The 11,169-nt window shown below is 56.6% G+C and overlaps 1 long non-coding RNA gene and 1 other non-coding gene across 3 annotated transcripts; both read right to left on the bottom strand.

The window, feature by feature from the left end:
- Positions 1-4,870: 4,870 nt before the first annotated feature.
- LOC100516105 (uncharacterized) lies at positions 4,871-8,090 on the bottom strand. Of its 2 annotated transcripts, none has more exons than XR_014820777.1 (3): positions 7,791-8,090; positions 7,557-7,681; positions 4,871-5,073 (listed from the first exon to the last, which is right to left on the bottom strand). It is a non-coding gene; the product is annotated as an uncharacterized LOC100516105 (long non-coding RNA). The 2 variants fall into 2 exon arrangements; XR_014820778.1 differs by having other exon boundaries at positions 7,838-8,090.
- MIR6516 (microRNA mir-6516) lies at positions 7,332-7,406 on the bottom strand. The gene has a single exon (NR_162182.1). It is a non-coding gene; the product is annotated as a microRNA mir-6516 (primary transcript).
- Positions 8,091-11,169: the final 3,079 nt, after the last annotated feature.

The raw sequence follows: 11,169 nt of genomic DNA, 5'->3' as shown, positions 1-11,169 counted from the left end.
GGACAAGGCCGCCCCCGATGCAATTAAAAGGAATCCATCCCAGAAGCTCAAGGCGGCCTCCTGCAGGGTGGAAGGAGGGTGGGTGGGGTTGCGTGAGCCCCCAGTGATGAGGCCTTTTCTTGGCTGGAAAAAGCAATAACCAGCTCACCCAGTCCGTCAAGCTCCCCTGGAGAGCGGGCCCTTTCTGTGCCTTCTGCAGGCGGTATTCACTAACCCTCGTGTTCATCAGAGAGCCAAAGAGCTGGACCCGGGGCTTGAACCGGGGGATCTCAGTTCAGCACACATGCACGGGCATGCTGTCACACTGCCTAGCCCACGCGGCGCCGTGGCAGCCCTCCCTCCCTGTGGGCAAAGAGGCACAGCTCCACCAACCCTCCTGCAGGTTCGAAGACACCCCCCTCCCAGGCAGAGCAGTTGGTGGGCTGGTGGCGCACAGTGGACCAGCTGGCACCGCGGACTCTCATCCAACATACGTGGTCTCCTCTGTCTGCCCCGACCCCAAGCCCTTCCTCTCCACACAGGCAAGCGATTCTGCAGGGACTACCGGCCACACGCTGTCCAGCGTTTGCTTGGGGAGACCTATGGCTGGTCCAGCGGTCGATTTGCCTGGTGTCCAAAAACAGGTTCTCAGTCTCTGGGACCCAGAACACCCCGGCCCTCGCCCTGCAGATCCACCGTGCCCGGCTGGTCCTTCCCTGCCCCACAGCCACTTCCTCTCACAGCGCTGTGCCGTGGCTTTTGTCAGGCACAATGCCAAGTACCTGGGTAAATGTGAACTGTTTAAATTGACCCATGTTGCCTCCCACTTCCTGTGGGATCTGGACAGGACCTGGAGTCCTGGTGAGCGGGTCAAAACACCAAACTAGGAAATAGGCTTGCGCCAGGGGCGCAAGGAGACCCCAGTGAGAGCTGACACTACGGAGCGACACAGAGGAGACGGCCGGCCGGGAGCAGAGGTGGCCGCGAGGGACAGGAGCAGTCTGCTTGAATGAGAACACAGCGGGTGTCTGCGGGCTGGGCTGACCCGAATGGCCAGAGCGGGGCGTCTGTGTGGGGACACAGTTGATGACACGTGAGGGCAGAGTGACAAGGCAGGTAGAGAGGGCTCTGGAGGACCTGGATGCCAAGGTAACTCTGAAAACACACACATGTAATGTGTACCTCCCCTGTGTCCGCCTGAGCCCGGAGAAGGTGCCCAAGGACCCACAACAGGCCACAGGTGATCTGGGCCCATCGGGCTGGGGGCCATCGGCTCCTTCCCCCGCCTCCCCACTGCTTAGATCTGGCGAGGAAGGTGTGATTTGTGTGTTTCTGTTGCTCCCTTTTGTTAGCACAGTGAAGCAGAACAGAAAAGGAGGAAGAAGATGAAGGTCTGGCTCTTAGCCCACAGCTTGCAGAGAAGCAGGCCTTTGAGCAGAACTGCGAACCCAGCCTGTGGTCCGCGGCGCCACGAGCTGCGATGGAATCAACTATGTTTTTGAGGCAGGACGAGGAGACGCAAGCCGAACACAGTCCCTCAGGCGCCCTGAGCAGCCCGCCTCCGGGAGGCGTGGTACCCACCTGCCTGATCACTTCCTTTGAAAGAAAGGTTCCATCCCTGGCCTTGCTCGGGGGGTTAAGCAGCTGGCACTGCTGTGAGCTGCGGTGTGGGTCACAGACGCGGCTCGGATCCCGAGTTGCTGTGGCTGTGGCGTAGGCTGGCAGCTACAGCTCCGATTTGCCCCCCTCATCTGGGAACCTCCATATGCCTCAGGTGCAGCCCTAAAAAGCAAAAAAAAAAAAACAACCCCAAAACAAAAGGTCTTGTCTCCAGCACGCCCCCTGCTGGCTGGAAGAGGCAGGGCAGGGGCTAGTCCACCTACGGAACTCATCCTTGGACCCTGGGGGGAGGCCCTGGGTGCCCTAAGGATGTTGCTGTGTGGCCTGTGCCCCGCTCTCCACCCTGCCCCCCCCATTCCCATCCCCCAGAGAGAAAGGAGGGCAGGGAGCCGGAGGCCCAAAGATGGGATTCCATCCTGTGGTTGTTGGGCTCCGGCAGCTGCTCCACCTCTGGATTCAGTGTTTTGTTTTTTTTTTGGCCACACCCACAGCACGTGGAAGTGCTGGGACTAGGGATGGAACCTGTGCCACAGCAGTGACCAGAGTCACAGCGGTGACAATGCTAGCTGCTTAACCCCTAGGCCACCAGGGAACTCCTACATTGTAACATACCTTCAGCTGGGTTTCTTTAGCCTGTACCAGCAAGACCCAGAGAATTCCAGATGCTACAAGACATGTCCTGAAGAAGAGCAGAAGTCAGAGGGTGGGCAAGAGAGGTGGGGCCAGGGCAGGACGCTGGCAGGTGCATTGTGGAGGAGGGGGCTTCTCTCCCTCTGAGACCATCCTAGGAGCCGCTTGCAGCCCCTGGGCTGGGGCCAGAAGGAGGCTCTGCTTCAAGGACTGCCGAGTGGGCAGCGAGGAAGGCCCCCGCTGAGAGGCAGGAGACAAGGGAGGAAGGCAGCCCCTGTCCTGCTTCTCTGACCACCCTCCCTGCTGGAGAGGAAGCACACCAGACAAGCCGTCAGCTCCAAGCAGGACACCTGGCACTTCCAGTCCCCTGATTAGGATGTAGCCCAGCAGCCCTGGCTGCCAGGGGGAATAGCACTCAGCCCTGAACAAGAACAAAGCACCGACATGCGCACAATGAAAGAACCTGAGGGAAATAAGCCAGGCCCGAGGCCACAGAGGGCAGGATTTCACTCCTACAAAGTGTCCAGAATCAGCAAAGCTCAAGAGACAGAAAAAAAGAGTAGAGGTTCCCAGGGGCGGGAGGAGGGGTGTCCTCCAGGAGTGATGAAAATGTCCCAGAGCTGCACAGGGCCGCTGACCGCGCGCCACTGCACAGGTGCTGAGAAAGCAAAAGGAGCTCTTCTTGTGGCACAATCCGGCCTTGTCCCTGTGGTGGCGTGGATTCAAACCCCAGCCCAGCCCAGTGCATTAAGGACCCAGCGTTAACACAGGGACTCCTTATGCTGCTGGGCAGGAGGGAGGCAGGAAGGAAGGAAGGAAGCAAGAAGGAAAAGGAACCCACCTGCAGCAGCTCGGGTCCAGCACCGTGGGAGAAGGCTCTGGCGTTGCCCCGCCTGGGGCCTACATCACAGCTGCAGCTTGTGTGGATTCAGTCCCTGGCCTGGGAACTTCTTTATGCTTCAGGAGCAGCCGTAAAAAAAAAAAAAAAAAAACACCTAAAAAACAAAAAAACTGAACTGCACAGTTTTAAAAAAATATTTTGGCCGCAGCCACAGCATGAGGAATTCCTGGACCAGGGATCAAACCCTTGCCACAGCAGTGACAACACTGGATCCTTAACTACCAAGCCATCAGGGAACCCCAAACCGCACACTTTAGAACAGTTGAGATAGTGCATGTGCGTGCTCTGGGGTTTCTACAAAGTCCTGCCTGCTGTCCCCAGCGACCGGTGCCTCTCAGCTTGTTCCCAGCCCTGGTTGCACGGATTTGATCAGCTCCGGATTTCTCCCCCAACAAGCCCCTTTCCGAGTTTTGTGAAACACACCGAAAACTCAAGGAAAAATGTCAGTGACAGACACGCAACGTCTGACACAACGTGCTCCTGGGGCTTCACATGACCGGCCAAGCAGACCCGCAGCAGCGCGCCCTGGCCGGGAGCCTCGGCACGAACATCGTTGCTTCACCGACACTGAGGTATCAACGGGGAAGTGACCCGCCCAAGGTCACGCGGAGGGTGGCGGCCCAGCCTCTGGCTACTCCTGCCGGTGGGGGCAGCTCGGGCTGGGTCATCTGAGCTGATGGCTGCCACTCCTGGAATGGCCCGTGCCTCCCTGGGCACCTGCGGGAGGGCCCGCAAGGCTTGTCCCAGTAACTGCACTTCCAGCCCGGCCTCGGCGGGCACAACAGGCCGGGCCTTCCAGGAGCTGAGCTGCACGGACAGGGCCGGGCAACAGGCCGTGAGGTCGAGGGTCGCCAGGTACATGGGGCAGGTACCTGGGTCTGGAGCAAGCTGGTCCAAACCCAAGAGGAGCTCTCAGTTCCGCAGAGAAGACACGGCCCCGCGACACCCTGACCACAGCGCAGCGACGGCAAGAGACGCCTGAGGACAGCACTGCGTGCACAACCGCCACCGTCACAGCCCACAGCACGGGCTGGACTTCCTTTCCCCCTTTACCAACAGACAAGAAACACTCGCAGACAACGGGGCTCGGAGACCTCTCGGCTGGAAGCATGGCCCCATGGGTGCCGGCAGAGCCCCCAGCCTCTGTGACGACGGCCCCTGGCCGTCAGTGTGCGTGCACACTGGGCGGGGGTGGTTTCACGAGCACCCAGGAGCTGGGGGGGGGCGAGGGACTACGTGATGGGCAAGGGCACTGGCAGCCCGGAGGGGGTGGCCTGGGGCAGCCCTGGCACCGAGCCCCGAGGCCAGAAGCTGCTCGGCCCAGCAGGTGGCCGGCAGTGCCCTCGGTGAAGCGGGGACCAGGCCTGCAGGCCGGAGGGAGGTCAGCAAGGGGTGAGCGGCGCACCTGAGGACCCAGGGACTGCGGTGCTGCCCCCCCCCCCCGGGGGGGGACCCGCTGCGATGCAGTGGTCACACCTGGGAAATTCCACCGAGTGAGGCACCCCTTCCCCTGACCAAGCTGCACCCTCCTTCCTAGAGCACCTCCCGCCGTCACGACAGAGGCGACAGTCACCTCCTCCCACCCGCCACCATTTCTTGACCGTTGATGCCCCTCCAGGCCCCAGGGCTCACCCTCGCACAGAGGAGCACGAGGGGCTCTGGAAGTCGCTCTCTGGTCGAGTCTGCACCTCGGGGACACGTGGTCACTGGTGTGGAACCCGTAAGGTCTACAAACTCTCCTGGGGTCTGAGTCCTTTTATTCACACTCATACAAAGCAGGGTCCTAGGCAGGTCCGCATTTAACAATTAAGTCGGTAAGAATTACACCGAACCGACCAGGGAGGTCCCGCAACAAAACACCACGCTTCAGCGCAGACAAACGGACAGAAAGGAGACCGGCGACTCCGCCCCGCGTGCGAGCACACCGCTTCCGAGAAACTCACCTGCAAAGAAAGGACACGTGATCAGTTTTTACTCTACTTCCAGAGTCTGAACATTCAGGGGATTTAAATCCGTTAGCACAAGAAAACACCCCCCCCAGTCTAAAGTCTTCACGCAGAACGTGAGGTGGACGGCGCCCTGCGGTGACCCACCAGCCCCGTCTTTCCAAGTCTCCAGGACACACCCAGGGTCTCCCTCGCCAGTGCCCCAGGCACCCAGACCCCCAGAGCCCTGCACACCTGCACAGGGCCTTCCTGAGAAACCTGCCCTCGGCAGGGGGACAAAGCCTCCGAACTCAACGCCGGCCCATCTATCCCGACACCTCCCCCTCTCTCTGCTGTGTCGTCCCGTCTGCCCCCAGCTCTTGGGCTCCCTGAAGCCTCTCAAGCCCTTTGCTTGCTTCTTGCCTTGGCTGCAAAGGCCTTTATGTCGTCACAGGGCTGCATCCTGCGGGGTCCCCCGGGAATGCTCCCTCCTGTTGTCCTGGTCACCTACTGACGTCTGCCCCCTGCGTTCCCACCCTGACCACCAGGGACCACCCTTGGCTTGACACCCCCACAAAGCACAGACATAACGCTCTGCCCACTGTCGTACGTCAAGAATGGCTTCACCACCCGCGTGCTGACACCAGGCAAGGACGGGAGGGGGAGCTGCCTCGCCCAGGAACAGGCTGAACACACCGAGAGTAAAGAGCTCCGTGAGCGGTCGCGGGTTAGCTCCCAGGAAGGGTCCCCAGAATTCCCACTGTGACTCAAGTGGTCAACAAACCCGACCAGTATCCATGAGGACGTGGGATCGATCTCTGGCTTCGCTCAGTGGGCTAAGGATCCGGCGTTGCCGTGAGCTGTGGTGTAGGTTGCAGATGTGGCTCAGATCCCATGTGGCTGTGGCTGTGGTGTAGACGGGCGGTTACAGCTCCGATTCGACTCCTGGGAACCTCCATATGCTGTGGGTACGGCCCTGAAAAATCAAAAGGAAAAAAAGAGACTCTCCCCAAAGCAGAACCCGTCTCAGCAGCTGCGCGCCACAGTTCCAGGAAGGGTATCACTGCCCCCTCGGGTAAGTTCTGGACCTGCGCCGTTCCATCTGGCGGCCACTAGACACATGCAGCCATTTACACTTAAGTTAACATTGAAAACCCAGTTCCTGGAGTTCCCGTCGTGGTGCAGTGGTTAATGAATCCGACTATGAACCATGAGGTTGCGGGTTCGATCCCTGCCCTTGCTCAGTGGGTTAAGGATCCAGTGTTGCCATGAGCTGTGGTGTAGGTTGCAGACGTGGCTCGGATTGCACATTGCTGTGGCTGTGGTGTAGGCCGGCGGCTACATCTCCGATTAGACCCCTAGCCTGGGAACCTCCGTATGCCGCGGGAGCGGCTCAAGAAAAGGCAAAAAGACCAAAAAAAAAAAAAAAAAAAACCAGTTCCTCAGTCCCACCAGCCACACTGTAGGTGCTCAACAGCTGCCAGAGGATTGTGGCTGTTCCACCGGACCGCACAGATGGACTGTAGACCGGCCCTTCCCCACCTTCTCAGCTTTGTTTCACACCATTTTCCGCTTTGCTTTCTGGGCTACACGACCTTCTTCCAGTTCCTCCGCCAGCCCCACTGGCCAGGCTAGGCTATCGTAGGACCTGTACACATGCTGTCCGCGGCCATCCCACCAAACTCCTACTCATCCTTCAGAGCCCAGCTCAAAGGTCCCAAACTCAGGAAAGCCTTCCAGTCTCCATCAGATTCTCTGCAATACGTATCCTTTTATTTCCCCCCCCCCTTTTTATAGCTACGCCTGTGGGATATGGACGTTCCCAGGCTAGGGGTTGAATCAGACCTGCAGCTGGGGCCCATGCCAGATCCAGGCCCCATCTGTGACCTAAGCCACAGCTTAGGGCAACACCAGATCCTTAAACCATTAATGGAGGCCAGGAATCGACAATGTCAGCTCCTCAACCTGCTGAGCCGCAGCAAGAACTCCTGAGATATGTATTCTTCCACTGTGTTTTCCTCCAGGCCACTCCCCTCAGTTTTAATTTATACCCTCTTTAAGGGGATCACTTTATTTTGTGTCCCCAACTGGGCTGTAACTTCCTAAGAACAAGGGCCATGAGTGTTCTGTTCCTCTCTGCATCCCGAACCTTTAGCGTGGTGCCTAGCCAAAGTATCAAAAAACAATTACTGAATAAAACAAATTACATCACCACTGTTTATAGGTTTTGGGGAACTACCCGATTTGACTACCGTACTTTTCTTCTTTCAGCGAATGTTTTGTTTGCAGTATCATACATGATCATCAAACTGCTGCTAGAATGTTCACACCTGTTACTGCAAATTCAAAACCCAGGAATCAACTCTCCTGGGAATTTACTTTAGGTCAGGGTCGGGCTACCTGGTACAAGGTTGCACCCACAACGGGGCAGGCTCAACAACACAGGAGCCTCTCCCCAAGACCATCGGCCTCAGGACACTGCGTCTCCACGCTTGACATACCTCTCGGCCCCCCAGACTGAGGTCGCTCCGAAAACTCTCACCGTCGGCGAAGAGGTGCCAAAGGTAGGTAGCTCGCCTTCATCCAAACGCCAGCGCCTGGAGAGCTCTCACTTTCTGAGAAAACCCTGGGGAAAGAGAGGGACACCACTTGCTCTAGGAGGACGAGTCTCACTGGATGTTCACACGGCCCCAGAAACCCTCCCTGGGCCCCAGCTGGCAAAGCCCAGGCCTTGCCGTGGGGGGGCAGCGCCTCCTACTGCCCCTCATCCCGATTCCGATGCCTGCATTCGGCCTCCTCCGTCCCAGCTCCGGCTGCAAGGAGGGGAGCGGTCCCCGAAGTCTCGGCTCCCGCGGCTTCGTTACCGCCCCAGGGCGGGGCCGGACGCCGCGAGCCAACGTCCCCCTGGGGGTCGGGGGGGCCTGGGACCGGTCACGCGTTTGGGGCGAAGGTGCCCATCCGCTCCGACCTGATGGAGCACGTGGCTCCTGCCGCCTTCCCAATCCCGAGCCTAAGGCGCTCGGCACACGCACTTCCGGCCGGAAGGGAGCGCTTACCATAGAGGCGGCCGCTAGAAGGTCGCCCTCCGCTTTGCGACTGGGTCCTCCATGGCCGCCTTAAAGGGGCCGCAGCCGCGAGGCGTTGATCAATGGGCGCGAGCGCCGCGGAGGCGGGGCTGGGTTCTAGAGCCAGGGAAGCGGAAGGCCCGCTAGGTGCCCGGAGCCCAGCCTGGGTTATCCGTTTGCTCCTAATGCAACCCTAGGCAGGGTGTAGGTTCAGTGATCCCTCCTGTTTTCTAGGAGCTCCAGCGAAGATGCGTTACTTTCCCAAGCTTGGCCAGCTCGGGAGCCATCGATGCTCTAGTTTGTGTGTTAGGAGTCATCGCAGACCAGCAGTCGGGCATCCTGCCTGTAGGAAGGGCAGGCCCTCGGGTTAGCCACAGGCCCCTCCACTCCCTATTGTCCTACACCCACTGTTCACATTTACATTACCTGCCGCCCCAGGAAGATGTTTGAATTTGTGATTTGGGGTCTCCAGGCTAAAAATCCCAACTTATTGGTGTTCAAATCCTTCAGAATCTAAGCTCGTTTGCCACCACTCTCAATCACAAAGAACTTTTTTTTTTTTTTTGCTTTTTAGGGCTGCCCTGGTGGCATATGGAGGTTTCCAGGCTAGGAGTCCAATCAGAGCTGTAGCCGCTGGCCTCCGCCACAGCCACAGCAACGCGGGATCCGAGCCACATCTGGGACCTACACCACAGCTCACAGTAATGCTGGATCCTTTACCCACTGAACGAGGTCAGGGATCGAACCTGCGTCCTTGTGGAAGCTAATCAGATTCATTAACTGCTGAGCCATGACAGGAACTCCGACAAAGAACTTCTTACCATGCGTCCTGAACACCCAACCCTGCCAGCAGCAGCATCCCGCAAGCCTTGAAGGACAGGATTTGTCTTTGCACGTGGAGTTTCTCTGGTCAGGAACGCACACCCCACAGAGCCCGCACCAGTCTTCCTCATCCAGATGCTGAGCGACCTGGGAGATGGTGAGGCCGACTGGCTGACAGGCTCTGTTTGGCTACTTACCATGTGGTTTGACTTCATGGACTCCTTTTCTCTGCTTGTGAGATAAAAACACTGAACTGGGTCCCAGCCTTCATTTGCCGGTAAACCTCTTTTGTTTTGGATGCAATATTTTTCAGAAATCCAGTAGCTAAAATAGATAAACTTTCTAAATCCCAACAACAGGCTGAGCTTCTGTGCCTGCCCGCTTACATCTCTCAGAAGCATCCTGTCTTAATAAATCTATTTCTTGCCTTAAAAAAATAAATTAATTAAATAAAACCCAACAACAAAAAGACAAGAAACCCCTTATAAATATATGACTGAATCATTGTGTTGTATACCTGAAACTAATGTGATATAAATCAAATATAGTTTAGTAAAAAAATCAATCAAAGACGAAGTAAAAAAAGAAAAATTATTGACAAATAAACAATAAATAAAAATTTTAAATGGACAAAGGACTTGAATAAACATATCTCCAAAGAAGACATACGAATGGTTGATAATCCCAGAGAAGTATGCTCAGTGTCCTTAGTCATGAGGGGAATTCACATCAAAACCACAAGGAGGAGTTCCCACTGTGGTGCAGTGGGTTAAGAACCTGCAGCATCTCGAGTCTCTGTGGAGGTGTGGGTTAAAGGATCCATTGTTGTCAAAATTGATCCCTGGCCCAGGATCTTCTGTTGCAGGTGTGGCCATTAAAAAACAAACAAACATGCAGTGAGATACCACTCAGACCCACGTGGTTGATTAGAATCAAAAAAACCTGAGGGAGTTCCCGTAGTGGCGCAGTGGTTAACGAATCCGACTAGGAACCATGAGGTCGCGGGTTCGGTCCCTGCCCTTGCTCAGTGGGTTAACGATCCGGCGTTGCCGTGAGCTGTGGTGTAGGTTGCAGACGCGGCTCGGATCCCGCGTTGCTGTGGCTCTGGCGTAGGCCGGTGGCTACAGCTCCGATTCGACCCCTAGCCTGGGAACCTCCATATGCCGCTGGAGCGGCCCAAGAAATAGCAGCAACAACAACAACAACAAAAGACAAAAAAGACAAAAAGACAAAAGACAAAAAAAAAAAAACCTGAAAATAAGAACTATGGGGGAGTTCCTGCTGTGGCTCAGCGGGTTAGGGACCCAGCGTTGTCTCCCTGAGGATGCAGGTTTCTATCCCTGGGCTCACACAGTGGGTTAAGCATCCGGCGTTGCCACAAGCTGTGGCACAGGTCACAGATGTGGCTTGCATCTGGGGTTGCTGTGACTGTGGCTGTGGCCTTAGCCGCAGCCCCAATTCGACCCCTAGCCTGGGAACTTCCATATGCCGTGACCACACATGTGCGGAGAGACCCTCTGGGTCAGGAAGGGAAGGGGTGCCAGGCCATAATAAGTCTGGACAACCTTCCCGCCCATGCTCAGCTTTGGGATCCATCTTGGCCAAAAGGTGTGCACGCAGATCAGGGGAGGGCCCTGGGTCTGCTCAGGTGTGAAAGACAAAACAAGGTAATTGGCCAAAGGAAGACAAAGACCCACAAGAGCTGAGCTGTATACGTGATATGCTTGCTTATTTATTTGTTTTTTCTTTTGAGGGCTGCACTCCCCAGCTCTCAGGTCCTTGATCTCAGACTGAAATGGCCTGAAAGGGAGCCCTGGATAGTTGGACACACATGGCAGCCTTGGGGAAGCAGAGGCTTAGGGGGAAGATGGGCGTGACCTCCCCCCACCCCCTGCTAGAAACTACCAGGGACCACCGTTCTCCAGAGCTAGTGACATGTAACTGTCCAGATCATTCTAAGCTATTCCCAGTGTGAAATGACACGGGGTCTCCAGTGCAACATTCTCTAGGGCACTGAACATTAAAGGAACGTGTCTTTGCATCCTAACCTGTTTTTTTCTGCTGAAATGCTGCCCCGGGGTAGGCTCTTAGCATTGAACCCCAGCCCTTGTCTGTGACTGCAGCTCAGGACAATAGCCTTCATTACACAATGAGCATACCGAGTGCCTGAGCAGGTGATGGGGGAACCCTTGAACCCACGGGAGGAGACTCGTGAAAACATCTCATG

Source organism: Sus scrofa, chromosome 12 (genome assembly GCF_054392235.1).
Source record: "Sus scrofa isolate SSC_HxYL_T2T_F1_AM1 chromosome 12, Sscrofa_HxYL_maternal_Yorkshire_Landrace_v2.0, whole genome shotgun sequence".
Lineage (NCBI taxonomy): Eukaryota > Metazoa > Chordata > Mammalia > Artiodactyla > Suidae > Sus > Sus scrofa.
The sequence above is the reverse complement of the archived record's forward strand: the minus strand, read 5'-3'. Positions and strand labels throughout refer to the sequence as shown.